General features: G+C 36.9%; 1 protein-coding gene across 1 annotated transcript in view; it reads right to left on the bottom strand.

Moving 5' to 3' along the window:
- The window catches only part of GRID2 (glutamate ionotropic receptor delta type subunit 2), an 807,057-nt gene extending 790,509 nt beyond the window's left edge, over positions 1 to 16,548 (bottom strand). Inside the window, exon 1 of the mRNA XM_066996365.1 lies at positions 16,378 to 16,548. The gene's annotated coding sequence lies outside the window, so the exon portion shown is untranslated. The remainder of the gene's footprint in view (positions 1 to 16,377) is intronic.
- Between the last annotated feature and the right edge of the window lie 625 nt (positions 16,549 to 17,173).

The following is a 17,173-nucleotide window of genomic DNA, read 5'->3' as shown; positions in this document are numbered from 1 at the left end:
GAAACTGGCCTTTACATAACATGGGACAGCTTCTGGATTCTTCTCCCAGAGGCCACCTGTGCAGCCAGCTGCTACCAAAGTCTTGACATGTAAACCTAATACAAGGAGCCAGTTTATCAGCAGGTGTAGTTGTGACCATGGAATTTATGCACCAGTTGTATACAATTAAACCATCCCAATACATATGTCTAACCTGTGTCACATGAACTACCATTTAGCCTGAAAATATTTTTCCTTCTAGTTTGACTAGATGATCTGAAACTGTCTTTCACTGTTTCTCCACTGTTTTCTTTTTCTTTTCCTTAAATTTAAAGATGGAGGAGCAAGAGAGTTTTTTTTTTTTTTTTTAAGTTCTACTAAGCAAAGTTCTCCGTTGTCTACCCTCCTGGATCCTATCATTGCTAAATCTCTCACATTTAAATCTAATTAAACCTTGACTAAATTAACCTTGTTGTGCCCAGAAGCCCATTCCTGTGACTAAGGGCAGGTAATCACCTTCATCATCAAATCACTGAGACATCTAGAGAAGCCCAGAGTAGGAATTGCTGCCCACCCATATTTCACATAAATATACAACTCCTGATTTCTACTCAGCCGAAATAAGAAACCTGAAATTAATTAGGTGTAAACTGAACTATAAGGGGTGTGGTGAATCCTAAACCATCATTCCTTTTCATTGTTGATGTTCTAGCTAACGATCCTGATGAGAACTAGACAAAAATGTGTTCTACTTGACATTCCAAATACGAAGTCTTTAAGGTATGGTATGTTGCTTATGTTTTAGTGCAGTAACTCAGTATAGTTTGAACTTCCCCTCCTATGACTCTACTAATTTATGTCCTTTTCCCATTTATTAGACTACTGAATGTCTGTCTGAATGTTTGTTTCATGTGCAGACATGAAACATCCCCCATGCCTTCTCCAATTACACTGAAGGTGTTTCAGTGTATAAATCTCCATTTATTAATATCATGTCTCTAAGTCACTTTAAGGAAAATATTTTTTTCCCTCTATTTCCAGAAAGCAAGAACTTCAATAGTATTTAAATAGCATGAGTGATTCCAATGCTCTTAATTTTGTTGAACAACACATTCCTGTGCCAGTAGCCAGTGTTGCTGTTTGTATAGAAAAATACTACCCAGCATCAGAAAGGATGACAGACTTTGGACCTGAGTTTTAAAAAAAATCCAAAGTTAAAAAGTATAAGAATGTTATATTGCCTTTAGGAATGCTATTGTAATGAAATGGTAACAAAGCATTTCATATACTTTGGTTAAATACCAGCAATTCAATACGTACAGGATTGTCGCATTTGCACTGATCTGTAATGAATTTGTCGAACCTTTGTTGCTGAGAAATTACAGATATTTGTTTTCCCTCAGCAGGACCAGTTCTTTGAAAGCAGAGAGAAGTTGTGCTCTGTAAGCCTGGATGTAAAGTTACGACCAGAGGTGAAACAGAATTTTATCTTTGAGAAGGGCAACAGGAATAGGTTCCATGTAAGAAGTTAAATGAAGCTTAAACTATATGCTTCATTTTTTTTCAAGTTCTAGTTTAAAAGTGTTTATGTAAGGTGAAACTGTGAAGATAGCTGTCTCTTTTCATTGGTTCTTGGCTTTTTTTTTACTTGCAGAAGGGCTGAATGATAGTTCTCAATAGTTACTTGCATAACATACCTTAACGAGACTGAAGAATCATTATTAGCCAGGAAGAGAGTTATAACTGGAAACTGGTACACCTTAATTGAAGAAGTGACTTAGACTCATATTACATAGTACATTCCTTGATAAGGACATAATGAAGTCTCACATCATTTTCTGAGTGCTCTGCAGTGATCCTCAAGAGCTCTGTTGAACAGTATGCATCATTTTCACAGGAGCTGAGACAGCCACATTTGTGAACATAAATATGTCATTATAACAATAAAAGAAAACAAAACAAAACAGCAAACCAACCAAATGAAAAAAAAAAGGAGAGTATGGTATCAGCTATGTCAAAACAGAAAACAAGCAAGTTTTAATAAATATTCAAGAAGGTCTATCTTTCAAATACATTCTTTCCTCTCCTGCATATTACTATTTTCAAAGTAGGTGATCATCCATATGTGAAGTCCCATAAATTTAAAACTATGAGCAGGTTTAACATTCTTTCTGATTATGCTGGAAAAGTTTTAAATACTTAATTTTTATGCAAGAAACTTAAGAGAAGGAAGAAAAACTTTCAGGAAGGGGAGGTGGGTGCCTTGCCGCTCTCAAGAGACAGAGCAGAAAAATTGTGTATTCCTTATACATTTAAAATTTTCATTGGTAAAAGACTATAAAAGCTTTTTCATTTACAAAAATAAAGTAAAATTCATTCTCTTACATTGCATATTGTCCTTGCATTCAAAAAATGGGGACAAAAGAAAAAAATATTAAATGCATGCAGAAAAGGGTACAAACAAGTCAAGATGTAGAATTAGTATTCTTGCAGTTAATGCCATTACATTTTCTTACTTTCAAGTACTTAACTTTTGATATATTTTTGTCTGTTTTTTGTTTTGTTTTTGAGGAGGATGCAGGACATTAAACTTTTTAACCAGGAAATCCATCCATGATCCCCTTTAATTTAAGAGCTTTAAATTCTTAAAATTGATAACATTTAAAAGTCTCCTTTCCTCAAGAAATCCTGTGTCTAACAAGCCAAAGACTACTATAATGACAGTTACAAAAACAAAAACAAACAAAAAAAACTTTGCCAGATCTTCTCTTTGTATGTGAAAACCTTCCTGAAGAGCTAGTTTAGTTATTTTCCTGTGAAGTTACAGCTGCAAATGCAGTTATCATGCCACTCAGATGGATGGTAGCAAATATGCCAAGTACCTTGCCCTAGGTGTATTCCAGTGTTTACAAAGCAAAGAGAACAAGCATTATTGTTATTGTCTGCAATATCTCTTTATGGACCTTGTCTGACCATTAATGCCTCTACAGCCTGGGGCAGACCACTTGCCCCATCTTTCTGGAGCTATGGTAAGTGATAGAGAACCAAAGGAAGGAAAATGCATGCTGAAAGTGTGGTGTGTTAGCAGGCTGGTTTGGAAGTCTACAGACACCAGCATGGTACCACCAGCAACACAAATGCCAGCTTGCTGGTGGTACTCATTTGCAGTGTTATTCTCTTTACTGATCAGTTATGAGCACATAGAGCATGCTCTAGTGGAGGGTGGTCTCAAACTTTGTGTACATGAGGACAGGGAGGAGCAGGAACACTGAACAGGACCTGCTAGCATGATCACTTTAAATGTTACTCATTAGTTCTGCAAGGATCGTTTGGCTGTACCTTTTAACAGTGCTGCACTGGCAAGGCATTCATGGCCAGGATCCTGCAGAGCTCTGATATGCTTAAGATTGTTCAAGCTTGTATTCTTTACTGATGGCAATTGTAACAAATTACTAAGTTAATTGATGCTACCATCAGTGAGATTCATTTGCCTATCATTATTTCAGGGACCCTACTCATTTTCTACTGTTGCAGATGATGAAGTTGTGCCTGCGCCACAGTCAGGCCAGCTACAAAATGCAGTTATATGCTAAGTGGTTAAATGAGAGCGATGGAATGAGTACTTGGAAGGCGGAAGGCAAGACGGCACTAACTCCCAGTTTTAACACAATGGCTCAAAATAGTATTTATAACTCTCACTGGCTACCTATTGTTAATTCAGCTAAAAGTGGATGTTTTCAGAAGACACGTATCCTACACACTGATTATTTCCTTTACTTGTTTGTCCAACTGGAATTCCGCAGAATTTGCAATATCAGACCAGCTGCAAGAGAAGCGGACACCATGTGTGCACATATTCTAACAACAGAGTTCATACCTTGTATCTACCTCTAGTCTTGTGCATTACAATGGGATATACTATATCTGCTTGATAGAAGAGTTTAAGGCCACACATTCTAAATTTCTAGGCTGATGTAAAATATTTGCAGAACATGTTGCGTCTGTATAGCTTAATAGGCTTCAGACAAGTAGAGATGTACTGTTTAGTGAGCATTACATCAGAATTACTGCAAAATTAACTTCTATGGGTAATTTAATATTCTCTCAAAACTTCATGAAAAGCTTTCAATTCGTCACTTCTTATATGGTAAAGACAGGTGGCCAATAAAAGCAAAATTAAGCCCTTTAATATGTTAAAATATGGTGGAAAAGGAATTGCTAGACAGACCAAATTTGAGACCAATAATCATAGAATCATAGAATTATTAAGGTTGGAAAAGCCCTCCAAGATCATCTGGTCCAACCATCCCCTTACCACCACTATCACCCACCAAACCATGTCCCTAATCACCACGTCCAACCTTTCCTTGAACACCCCCAGGGATGGTGACGCCACCACCTCCCTGGGTGACCTATTCCAATACCTAACCAAATAATAGTATTGTCTGGTGGTAAGTGCCATTTAAGATGAACATTCAAAAAAATTCACATACTGAGAACAGCTACAGGCAGCTTTAGTGCCAGCAACTTGCAACTCCAGTCTGATGACAACAGTTTGTCTTCCCTACTCCCACTTTTTCTTTCACATGTGCCACTAGAATGTGGAAGAATGATTTCCCTCTGCTTGCATATTGCAGGCAGTGGTGTCCTAGAGTTCACACTGTCTGCTATATACAGCAAGGCAGCCAGAGAGCCTCATGTGGATCAAGATCTTAGAACAGTGGTATGAATCACTCCAGGGCTCTGTACCCCAACCACCTGCTGCCTGGTAGATATTTCCAACTTTCACTGTCCTCAAGGTAGTGACTAAAATTCACAGACACTCCTGTGACTGGGTGCCTTTGCATATCAAGAGTACACCCTCAGTTTTGGCACAGTAGAAGTCATCTTAAAATCCAGTATGACAGAAATAACATTTGCAGTCTAGCATTGTCTGCAAGAAAGACGAGACAGCAAGATGATGAAATGGTACTCCATCCATCTAACAGAGAAGTGGTTGGAAAGGCTGAAAGATTCTGCCACAGAGTGGAAGAAATATCTCCAAAGGTGTCTCTGAAGCCACACTGTACTGATGGTATCAAGACAAAAAACATGCATCTCTGAGACTCTTCTTGAAATAAAGTTATTTTTTTATGCTAGGTGTTGCAAACCCAGATATGAGGCCAAATGCACAGTATATTTAGTGCTGCTGTTATGTGGAGGATTGACAAACACGAAATAAGATTTTTCAGAATCAGGTTTACCATTTAATTTTATTTATTTATTTATTTTTTTACTGGAAACATTTTCTAAAATTTTCTTATCAGAGGGAAAAAAATCAGATAAATTTCTGTGCTGTGAAGAGAAAACCCTATAGGGACATCTACAACATCGTTTAAGGAGATAAACTGAAATAGAACTACTTAAATGCAAAAACAAGTAGTGGAAGAGGGTAGTTGATCCCTCAGAGAGATAAACAGTGACAAAAAGACAAGATATGACATTTTCTTACTAAGTTCAATTATAGGTGACCACTGAACAGTGTCCAGATCTGCAGAAGCATTTGACTCAAACTACTGGTTTACCAAGTGACCTTTAAGAAGTTTGGACTTTTTGCTCCCCCTCAAGACAGTGCCTTCAAAAGTGAGTTGCTAATTTAGGTACAGCATTTACTTTTTTCATTATAATAACTACAAATGTAAAACAAAGAAAAATAAACAAACAAAAAAACTCTAAAAATGTGTATGTAAGCCTGAAGGAATCAAGCAGTGGTTAATCTGTGGGTCTTTTTAAAGGCATCATAAAAAAATCCGGGTGTGAGTTTACAGGGAAAATATTTTACACTGCAACATACTTCATTTTAAGTAAGACCTTATAGAGAAAGGGGGTTGCCTTCATTATTAATAATACATTATTTAAATGTATATATAATACATAATGTATATGTAATACATTTATATACTTTATATAATTTAAATATTGAATTCTGGACTATACTGAAATGAATGTCACAGTCCACCTCATGGTACACAGCAGTCTGTCATGAACAATGTGTGCATAATGTCAAGAATTCACATCTTACACATTTAGCTTGCCACTGAAAAGAAAAGTGTTTTACTTCCTCTTGTGATGACAAAGTAGAGCTGATCTCCATGGAGAGATCATTTTTTCCAAGCTCTTTACTCTATGAGTCTTGTAGGAGGAGGAGTTAATCTGAACAAAAAGCATTGTGTAGAAGTACACACACATTCGATATCAAACACTAAGAATCCTATATGAGTTTTCATTAGAACAGCTTAGGACAAAGAAGGTTTCAGTGTTTTCATTTTAATTTACTTTAAAGATATTTTAGAACATTTGATCTTGATTACTCTTTCCCAGACGTATTACTTTTATGACAAGTCCAAAGCTTAAACCCCTTTTTAAGAACACTCAATATTTTATCTGAAAAATCAGAAAAACAGATATTTACTATAGAATCACTATGCTAGTATTCATATACTCGTAACTAAGCACATACGTAAAAACTTGGAATAGTTTGGGTCTTCACCTTGAAATCTACGGCTGATATCCTTTAGCAAGTGTTTGCAGTATAATGGCAATGAAAGCACTGATCATAAAGCCAAGTTTCTAAACCAATTGTCACCTTTCAAACCTACTCTGTAAATATAAAACTTAAAAGAATTTCGGGGGAAAACAATCCCATTCCCACCACTAATAACAGTCAAGTAAAATGACAGCTAGAGTATTCCAGTCTCTTAAGAAGCAGAAAAGTCACTGTTTTTAAGAAAAAAAAAAACAAACACAAAATTCCAGGCTGAAATGGGAAGATGCCAACAGCTCCGAATGCCGGGGGGGTGAGGGGGAGGGAGGGGAGACATCAGGACACTGCAGATTTAGTGTTAATAATCGTAACAGCAGACCTTGACAAAAATAAGGATATCCTCGCACAGTATTACTGCATTCTTCACATATACAATAGAATTCACTAATTAGCATTCTGATAAGAGTCACGCCCTTCTAATTGGAACTCCTGCCAGAAAGCAGATTCATCACAGTGTATTGGCATGGCCCTAAACAATAGATAAACTGTACACCTGCCTATGAAAGACCTTAATTACAACCCCACTCCATTATTTACCCAAAGGGGAAGAAAAGCCTGGTGATCTGATCTAAGAGGAAGGAACAGGGTTTGGTGTAATGGATCTGGCTTTAGTTTTGCTGACACAGAGTGCTGAAAGTAAAGTGATTTACAAAATGAATATCACCTGCTGAATTGCTGTTCTTGTTTTCTCAAAAGTGTTAAGTAAGGAGCCTTGCATTAGTACAGGCTAGGTACAGAAACATCTGGCTATTTAGTGGTCTGGCCTCTCAACTGGATTCAACCCCAGCACCATGGGGTAACTGTCTGTGCTAGCAACCACTGTAAACTATTTCCTTTCCCTGGGCCACCAAACCCTACTCTGGGCCAGCACTATGTTTGCATCTTGGCTGCACCATCTCCAAATCCTCCCCAGAAGTAAGGGGGACGAACTGTTTGCAACGACCTGATCAATGCTTATTTTTCCTCTTAACTGGATTCTGGTTCTGGTAATGCTAACAGTGGTTCCCTTGCACAAAGAACTAGTCATTTGTAGCCTAATTCGGGAAATTGGAGACCAAGTTGTTATTCTTCTATAGCCAGGAAGGGCTTGATGTTACTGATGCTCTATCATACCATACAGTGTGCTGTACTGGGGAAGGGGAATGGTCTTTTCTCTTTCCAAAATGTACATTTATATATATTATACAGGCTCTGTGTGTTATAGTCATATACATGATCTGTGTGTGTATATACATCTCATATATATATATAATATATATATGAATGTTTGGTAAAAAGTAAAAACAGTTTATGGAGCAGTGTCCAGAACTCCTCACCTCCCATCTGACCTTTTTTACCACTAGACTGAAGACCCGTTATTGCCTCTTCTGGAAGGGCTTACCCTGCAGTTGTATAACAGATATACAGCCCAGATATGTATTAGCTTTACAATTTTTTCCTTTCAGGCATTTAAGACTGTTTTGTATCTGGCTATGAAACAAAACATTTTTCACTTCCTGGTCTCTACACCTGTACCTTCCAGACAGTGCTGTAAACAGCAGTTAAATATTATATTTTCTTAATACATATTTAGAAATATATTTCTAATTCTGTCTGAACTACCCTTCAATATCTTTTTTTTCCTACCAAGAAAAAGAGCTAAGCTAACAATTTGCTCATATATTTTTTGTTTCCAGTACATGCTACTGTCTTTCAGTATACAAAATATCTGTAAATAGACTGTAGTAAACACATTGATAACAGTAACAAACTAGAAAGCAAACAGCTTTGGCAGCAAGTAGCAACATATGCAAATACAGAAAAGGACAGCAGTTTCACAGAATAGTTATCAAATTGTACAAGTGAGGAACTGGTCCTTTATTCTGTTAACTGCAGCTTTCCCTTTCAGGGAAAAGCTTCCTTTGTCCTTCCTGAGCATATTATTTATTGAGCTTCAAACATTATCTGGGGACTTCAGGCATGTAACTAACATTCAACAATATTTCAATAAAAAGAAAATTAATAAAACAAAACCAAAACAAAACAGCCCCAAATCTCCACTAGAGTAAATAACCAATTCCAGGATTTTATTTTTTATTATTATTATTTTTTTTTTCAGGAAGATTGGGATTTAGTCATCAGGTAGGAGAACTGTACAATTGCTGAGGACCCTGTTTTTCTAAATAAAAAGGCCTGGCATCCAAGAAATCACTTTCTAAAGGCTTAAACCTCTGAAAGGTTATTTCCTTTTGTGACTCTTCACTTGAAATTTGTCCGGTGAACTTGAGAAGAATCACAGCTCTGCAGAACTGAGCAGAAAAGAAGGGCTGGAGCAGCCCTCATAGTGACACTTTCCCTCAAGACCCTATGTGCTTCCACTTGGAAATGTGATCAGGAGACATGGAAATACCTACAGTTCCTCTTCAATACTTTTCACAGGTTCCAGCAGAAGGCTGGAGAAACCTCTGACAGAGCAAAAGGCCGTAGTTACCACACATGGAAGAAGTATCTAAGAGCTATATAAACAGAAAGGCTTATCAAAAGGGTGAGAAAAAAACACTGTCTTTGAAGTCTATTCCTCATCAACCTTCCATGATAGAGTTAGGATACACTTCTCAAAATAAGTTTTTGAGGCTAGGTTGTATGAAAGCTTCTAGTAGTACGCTTTGGAGACTCATGTCTGTAGTAGCATATCACAAGGCAATAGAAAAATGTAAAAACATCCTGCAGACTTTCTTATCTTGCTATATCAATTAAATAGAAATGAAAAATATTAGTGTTTGGTGCTTGACAAAATGTGATTTTTCTAATAGTGATCTTCATCAAGTTATTTTCTGTCTACAAAGGCAACATGCTAACTTGGCTCGATATTGCAAAGGAAGATATCCTATTCATTCTCAATTAGGAGTAATACATTACTCTTTTACTAACCCTAAACCAAACTATTAGTTCAAATTGTGATAGGTGATGTATTTTACTCTGACTAGTCCTACAGGATTGACACAGATGGAATAATCTGTATGTTGTTTCTATACCCAACTGAAAGAATAGTCACTAAGTACTAATCAATTACACTTTGCAAATGTATTGTGAAGAGGGTTTAAATTAATTTGCAGAACTCCATTTAAAGTGGTCAAATGGAAGCTAGAAGGATATAATCATAATTGTACCCTAACTGTTTACAGAGCTGGCAGTTAGTTTGCAAATCTAATAATTTCTAAATTAACTGTAACTATTTCATAGAAATGGACATAACTGACTAAAATAACTATTAGCTAATTGCTAATTAAATCAATAGTCAGATTCATCTAGAATTGATATCTTTCTCTCAAAGAAACCAATGACAATGATACTTTAAATACATGCCTGTTTTCAAAATAAAACTTTCATTTACCAGCATTGTCAACACTTAGGTGCTGAATGAAACAGTCTTAAAATGTAATTCTTCTGTATCCATTGATCTTGAAAGCTACTGCAAAGTCCCAATTCTAATATGAATTATAATAAAATAAAGCAGCAGCCAATAATGCACAGTCAATCTTACCTCGTGGTTTGGGGTTTGCTAGTAGACCACAAAAACTTTGCATCAGATATGCAACAAAGAGAAGAGTCAAGAAGCCGAGGTTAAATTTTGTAAAATCCAATGAAGCCTCCTCTAAAGTGGTGTTTATGTATTTTTTTTTAACCTCTCTCTTCTTTCTCAACCCCTCTCTTCTTTCTTTCTCTTCTTATCCTTCTTCTTCAAGAGAACAAAACAGGTGATTTATTTTATTTAAAAAAAATAAATGCTGGAACTGATTGAAAAAAAAGTGTTTTGAACATACATGACATAACCATACAGAGGTTTTTCCCCTCTAGCATAGGCCAAAAAAACAATTTTGCAGGTGCATTCTTAGGGTTTACGTGCCTTGGCAAGGTCACCTTTTATAATCAATAATAATTAGAATTCTGCAAGTGCTCAATCTATGGAAGTATTCAGAACTGTACAGGCTTGAATCTTGGCACACCTTTTGCTACTAAGTTTCTTGCTAAAACCAGAACAACTTTCATATGTTGCCTTCCTTCCAGCTGCATTTAACTGCGATCATTGACCTGATTTAAGGAAGCAAAGGCTAGACAACAATTTCATACAAAATTATGCCTTCAGCCAATAAACTGAGCATACTGGAGACCACAGGTGTAACAAGATGGCTGGCTATATTTTCCATCCATGTCTTGACCCTCAGGTGCATTCACACTGTGTTGTGATATAACCTTCCAGATTTTGTCTCTAATAACTCTAAACTCAGCAGATCAGGGAGGGGTGCATGCCTTCTTACAGCACGTCCCACATGTTCATGCTTAAGTGCCAAGAGTACTTCGAATCTACAGGAGAGAAAGACACAGGGTTCAGAGGCAGCTCTGGCTGCCAATGAGACAGGTTGTACAGCAGCAGCATCCAAGAAGCCCTGAAGACCACTTGTGATACTGAACATGAGGCAGAAGGAGACTGCTGCCTGAAAGCATTCTGCAAGGAAGAACAAAAGCCTGAGGAAAACATTTAATTACCAGATTGAGACTCCACCTCATATTTTCCTTCCCTCATGGGTAATAAGCATGTCTAATGTATTTACGTGATACTCAGACCTGATGATGGCCATATAACACAAATTCATCTATATAGCTTTACTCTAGCTAGCCTGAGCAATAAGGCAGTATTCAGCCACGTTGCGCAGAGCTCAGGATGAGACAAAAACTTACCTGGGAAACATCCTGCTGTGATTAACCTACTTCTGGGACCTGACCTAATCAAGTGATATTTACTGAAATACGTTTAGTGACCTGGAATCATTACTTGGCCTGTAATATTAACTTAGCTTTGAAGTGCTGCTGGCTTTTATGTTTAGAAAATGAGGAATGTGTCTGATACTTGACCACACTGGTCTATCTGCACATAGCATCCAGTTACGTTTCTTCAGAGAAAGTACAAGATGCTGACATTTCAGGTTTAAATTAAGGCATAGAGAGGTTATAAAAGTTGAGGGAGAAGGTTAGTAAGGTAACACTAGAAAGTTTATAATCAATTTATAGAAATAGTACACAGGGCTATAATTCCTACAATGACGACTTATTTTGTTGCTCTGATTTGCAGTACTTGAGTCAGGCCAAACATTCTGCTTTAATAACAATGTCTCATTCACCAGATGGTTAAATCAAGGTTTCCCAATAATCCACAGCATAGCAAGCAAGCAGGAATTGTATTACAGTTGCATTGTATCCTAAGCCCTTTTAGTAACAGAATTGCCCATAAAGGAAAGTTATAGTGCCTTCATCATGCTAAAATAGCCTAAAGACTGTCATGTTCCCCAAAGAGCTTAGGGTTTGCTTTGCCTCCTACACTTCAAAGTTTTATCACGCTGTTCCCTAAAAGGCAGGGTAAACTTCTGTTCTAAGAAGTTTTTGGGGTTGGTTCTGTTGTTTGTTTTTCTGTATTTTTTTTCTTCAGTGACTGGAATAAAGCTGATGGTGTGTAATACAAATAGGCTAGAACAGTGTTTCATACTTTTCTTGAAGCCCCAAATTAACTCTGCTGCTCCAAGCATCAGAGGCACAAACTCAACACACCCACATTAAGCACTGCATATAACCTGGTAATCAAAGTTGACTTGAAAAAGCTTTTTACGTCTGCTGATATCACATGTCTCATTGCAGGTGATCACAAAGAAAAGCTTTTAGATAGTAGCACCTGCAGAAAGAAGTTATCCTGAAATTATGACTCACCTTCACAGTTCCATTCATAGCATAGATAGCACTTCCCAAGCACAGGACTTTGAGAAAAACACATGCAGCTGAGTAAGACCAGCTTCACTACACAGCCTGCAGTCAGCAGAGGGCAGTGGAAAGTGTTTTCTTGGAAACTTCATTTATAGATGCAGTGCTGCTGCTATCCTCTGTATTTAGAAACATTTTATAGTGTTTTGTCTGAATAATCTCATTTCAAGATACAAACCTTTAAATATAAAACAATTCAAGGCTCCTCAGCTACTCATAGCAAGCAATTTCCCCAATTTGACACAGTCAAAGCATTTTGACATGCAGCAGCAGAGAGTACTAGTTTAGACAGGCGAGGGTTCATCATCATCAATTTTAAAGCAGCTTGCAGTCACCAGGCCCGGAAAACGAAGGCAATGTAAGTGCAGATAGTCCATCCCATTCTCCATCCCTGTTCCACTACTGAGTGTCTTGTGCTCCCTTTTAGCAGGTTTCAAGAGTCTAATCAGCACTTAACCTAGCTTTACTTAAATCTGACTTTGCTTAGTATCACAGAATCAAAGAATGTTTTGGGTTGGAAGGGACCCATAAGACCATGTAATTCCAACCCCCCTGCTATGGGCACAAGCACCTTCCACTAGACCAGGTTGCTCAAAGCCCCATACAACCTGGCCTGAGGCACTCACCTGCACAGGAAATTCAGAATTACAGTTCCAGAGCTGAATAGATCCCCAGTCAATATCTATTTACCAAATCTTATTATTTCTCATACACATAAATATTAAAGATCTTTTTTATTATTATTATTAAAATTTAGGCTTTTATGTCTACAATGCCGGCGTTCCTACAGCTATATAGCAACTTAATGGAGGTGGGGAAGGATGTTGGTGCTAAATTTAAGGTTATAATGAATTCCAGCTGTTGACAAATCTGTTTAAAGCCAGAAGTTGCAAAGTGCAAATCTGTGACATTGAAATAGTCCGTGATATCAGCAAAACTTAAAGACTGATTTATTTTTGATTTGGCTTAATTGTTCTTCACATACTAGTCAGAAGACACTTATTTAAACTTAAAAAAATCATAATATTTAAAAAAAGTGGGGAGATACTTACATAGCTACATGGTTTGTTTAGACTGTTTAAGGCTGCAGGAAAGAACACTTCAACTTTTTCCTATACGCTAAGCAGTATTCTGCCCAAAATATTCACTGAGAATTAGTTGTATTCCATGCTCGTGGAGTTTCCATAACCATTCACAACAGCACATAATACTTCACATATAAGAGAAAAAAATGAAGGTTTTTTAAAAGTATTTTTCACTCTCTAGCTTTAACTTTAAACTTTTTCCATTTTCTTTCTTTTTAATTTTTATTAGGTCCTGACACATTGCAGATGTAATATATTCTCAATTTCTAAGCATCTGTAGGGTCTTCACATATCTGAGTAACAAAAAAATACCGCTCAACGTATCTTCTTCATATTTTAGGTACGGGTGAGAGGTAAAAAAGATCTGGTGTATATTTCCAAAAGGTTTTAGTCCTCAATTTTCATGCCAGCAGCATTCAACATTGCCTTTTTAGGGAATTCTTAGGAGACTTTGCTTTGTAGGAACCTAGCTTTCTTTTCTGGAGAGTAAAGGATAATCTCCTAATGCACAGAGTCTCTGCAAAATCATCCTACTTATCCCAGGAACAGGAGCAAAATTTAAGAGTTTAAATATGGCAACACATAAGTGCATCTCTATAAACTCTTGAGAGTTTCACAGAGCAACTACACAGCTCTCACTGGGAGTATTCATATCTTTCAGGTTATGAATTACCTGCTGCAGCCAAGCTGTATGGCTCTGAAAGGCTTTGTGTTATGGATTATGACAAGCCCAGGATATGACCTGTAGACAGCAATATGAGAATTCACTAGGGCTCAAGTTTCTGGATTTTTATTTTTATTTTTCGCAACTCTTCCTGTTTTGCAAGGAAAATATTGTGTATAAAACCGATCAGATCTAATGTTATATCATGTACTAGAAAGCGCCTGTACAGAGATAGCTAATTACAATTTGTTAGCTTGATCATTCAGAATAGGCTTTCATACACTTATCATTAAAATCCTAAAATATTAGGACTGTTGCAAGGCAAATTATTTTGTGAGTTGCAGACTTATTTGGAACTGGCTTTTTCTTGTGCTCTTGACTTGCCTCATCTTTATCCTTGAGAGGTGTCTGATTACCAGGCTAATCTAACAGCTGTAGTTATACCTTTGGCAATGAACAAGATCTGGATTTAGATGCCAAACATACAAAGACTTTGTATTTTACTGTCTGAGCCAGATTCTCAAAGAGTTTTTCATATTCACACTGCAATGATGAAGATAAATAGGGTTCCTCTTGTTCCACAGACTTAGTAAGTGGAACAAGTGGTGTGTGCTAATGGAGTCTGTGCATGCATGCACACTCTCCATTAAAACAAAAGGTTGCAGCAGCACTGGGAATAGTTCTTTTTGCATGTAGCCTTATCAAATCAGTTTTAAACTCTAAAGGAATGGATTTGTACCCAAGTATCTGCATCAGTAAGTGGGGGTGAGGGGGTGGGGGGGGGGTTGTAAATAAAGCTCATTTTTCATTTCAACAAATCTATCATCACATTGAGACATAACAGCATGGAGTAGCTGTTTATTTATACACACACACTTCACACTGAATTATATTATTAACAAAGGAGGAGGTAAAACCACAAGTAGTCTCTAATAAAGTAGCAACTGCTAAATAAGAGGAGGCAAGTAAGTACCAGGACATTAAATCTATGACATTGTGACTCAAAAAGCCAAAAAACTTCTTTTTCAGCCTAAATAGGAAAGCTCTGCTGGACAGAAGCAGGCTGTGCATGACCCAGACTTCCAAATAAAGTTTCACATAAAGAAAAAAAAATAGAGGAAATGAGTATGAAAGAGTTTCCTCTATTTTTTTAATATATATTTACTTTATGTTATGAACAAAATTATATTAAAATATTTGTGGTAGAATTTTATTTCTGTAACAAGTAATAAAGAAGATCGTTTCTGTGTCTCGTATCATTCTCTAGAAGCCACCATTTACAGAGCATTTTTATTCCTCCACTGTGAAAGCTGTTTGTAAAGTTGACTTCTTTAATGGGGATCTAGAGGGCGGGAAATAGTCCTTTACAAGGAATACTTTCCAGGTCCATGGGCAAAACACAAAGCTTTCTCAAACAAGCACTGATGACCCTGTAGCTCTGCTGCGTGGCTCATAAAAGGAAGTTGCACTGCCATTGTGGTGCTCTGAGAAGACAGAAATGGACTAACCCTTCCTAAGTAAATGTTAAGGGGTGAAGATTTTCACAGCCCACAAGCCAACTGGCACTTGATACAAGAACTATTTTATTTTAAACACCACACGTACTTCCTGACAGAACACAGGTTTCACTCTACTATCTCCCAACAGACGCTTAATGGTGAAAAATCACAGGTCTAGGTATCAACAAGCTGAAGCCTGGCCTACTTATTTACAAATAAGATATCACAAGATATACATGATATATACAAGAACAACCTTGCCATCTTTATTTGTGTGAAGCCCCTGTCAATTTCTAAGATGGTTTCACCTGCTGAGGAACAATCAGGACCTCTGTTTACCCACACAAACATACAGGAAAGGAATCAGCTTTGTCATGATCAGAAATAAATAGGTTCAGAATTAACAAGGCATACAAGAACAATTCTTGTAAATGGTTCAACTCCAGATATGATTTATTGAGGAATCATTGACAGCAACAAGAAGATGGATGAAGGCAACGAAAACCCATGCACAAGGACAAGATATAACAACTTCAGAGCAATTCAATTCAAACTCTCTTAGTCAATACCAAGAATTGTCTGTTCTCATACTGCTAACTCTCAGTTCTTGGTCCAAAGAAGTTGCAAACTCTTTTTCCAATCTACTTTTTACTTTTGCAAGTTCTACAATTTCTATTTTACTTTTTCCTTAAGGTTAAAAAGGTCTCACAAACATATAGTTAGATTTCATCAACATCTGCTTTATGGGTGCAGTGTTGAAAACATAGCAACACTTACCTGTCTTAGGAATCTGATATAGTCTTCTTTCTTGCTTTTCAGGTGTTTCTATTTCATCCTTATAGTTTCATCCATTGAAGATGATCATAACCTAATGGCAGCTGCACACTCCCTTCACAGTGTACTGCATTCTTCCTGGGGAATGCTCTCTACCTGCTTTCCCAGCTCACAGACCTCTTCCATCTTTCTGCTAAAGAGATATTCATCACTACTAGATGGAAGTTAAATTTCATGTATGGTCAATAACCTCAAAAAATTCTCTTATGTTTTATGCACTTTGTAAACCTTTACATACCTTCATAAATAAAACCACTACAAGCCTAACCAGCACGATATCTTATAGAAAAGAACAAACCTCAGGCACGCCTGATAGCTATATATACAAGCACCTGAATGCTAATGTGGATAATGGGATACTTGAGGAGGTGTTCTTAAGGATAGAGAACACCACAGAAAGCCTAAAGTATATTAAGGCACCTAATATTCTTTAAATATTTTGTTTGTTTGTTTATACTATTATTGTAGAAAGGGTAATGTTTGCAGTGAATTAGAGTTAATTAGAAATACAACTTTAATCCATGCAGACACACTTGAACAAAGTTTAATCTCTTATAGATAAATAACAGTTCTCAAACTCACCCTAATGACATCTTAGAAAATTATCTTAGAAAACTATCACTCAATGTCTTTCTTGTCATTAGTCTTTCCAGTGCGCAAGCCTCTTCCTATCAGTTGTAAACTGCAGTGGTTCAAGCTGAAGCTCATTAAAAAGATACAGAAAGAAGTAATACCAAGA

Source organism: Anser cygnoides, chromosome 4, assembly GCF_040182565.1.
Source record: "Anser cygnoides isolate HZ-2024a breed goose chromosome 4, Taihu_goose_T2T_genome, whole genome shotgun sequence".
Classification (NCBI taxonomy): Eukaryota; Metazoa; Chordata; class Aves; order Anseriformes; family Anatidae; genus Anser; species Anser cygnoides.
The sequence above is the reverse complement of the archived record's forward strand: the minus strand, read 5'-3'. Positions and strand labels throughout refer to the sequence as shown.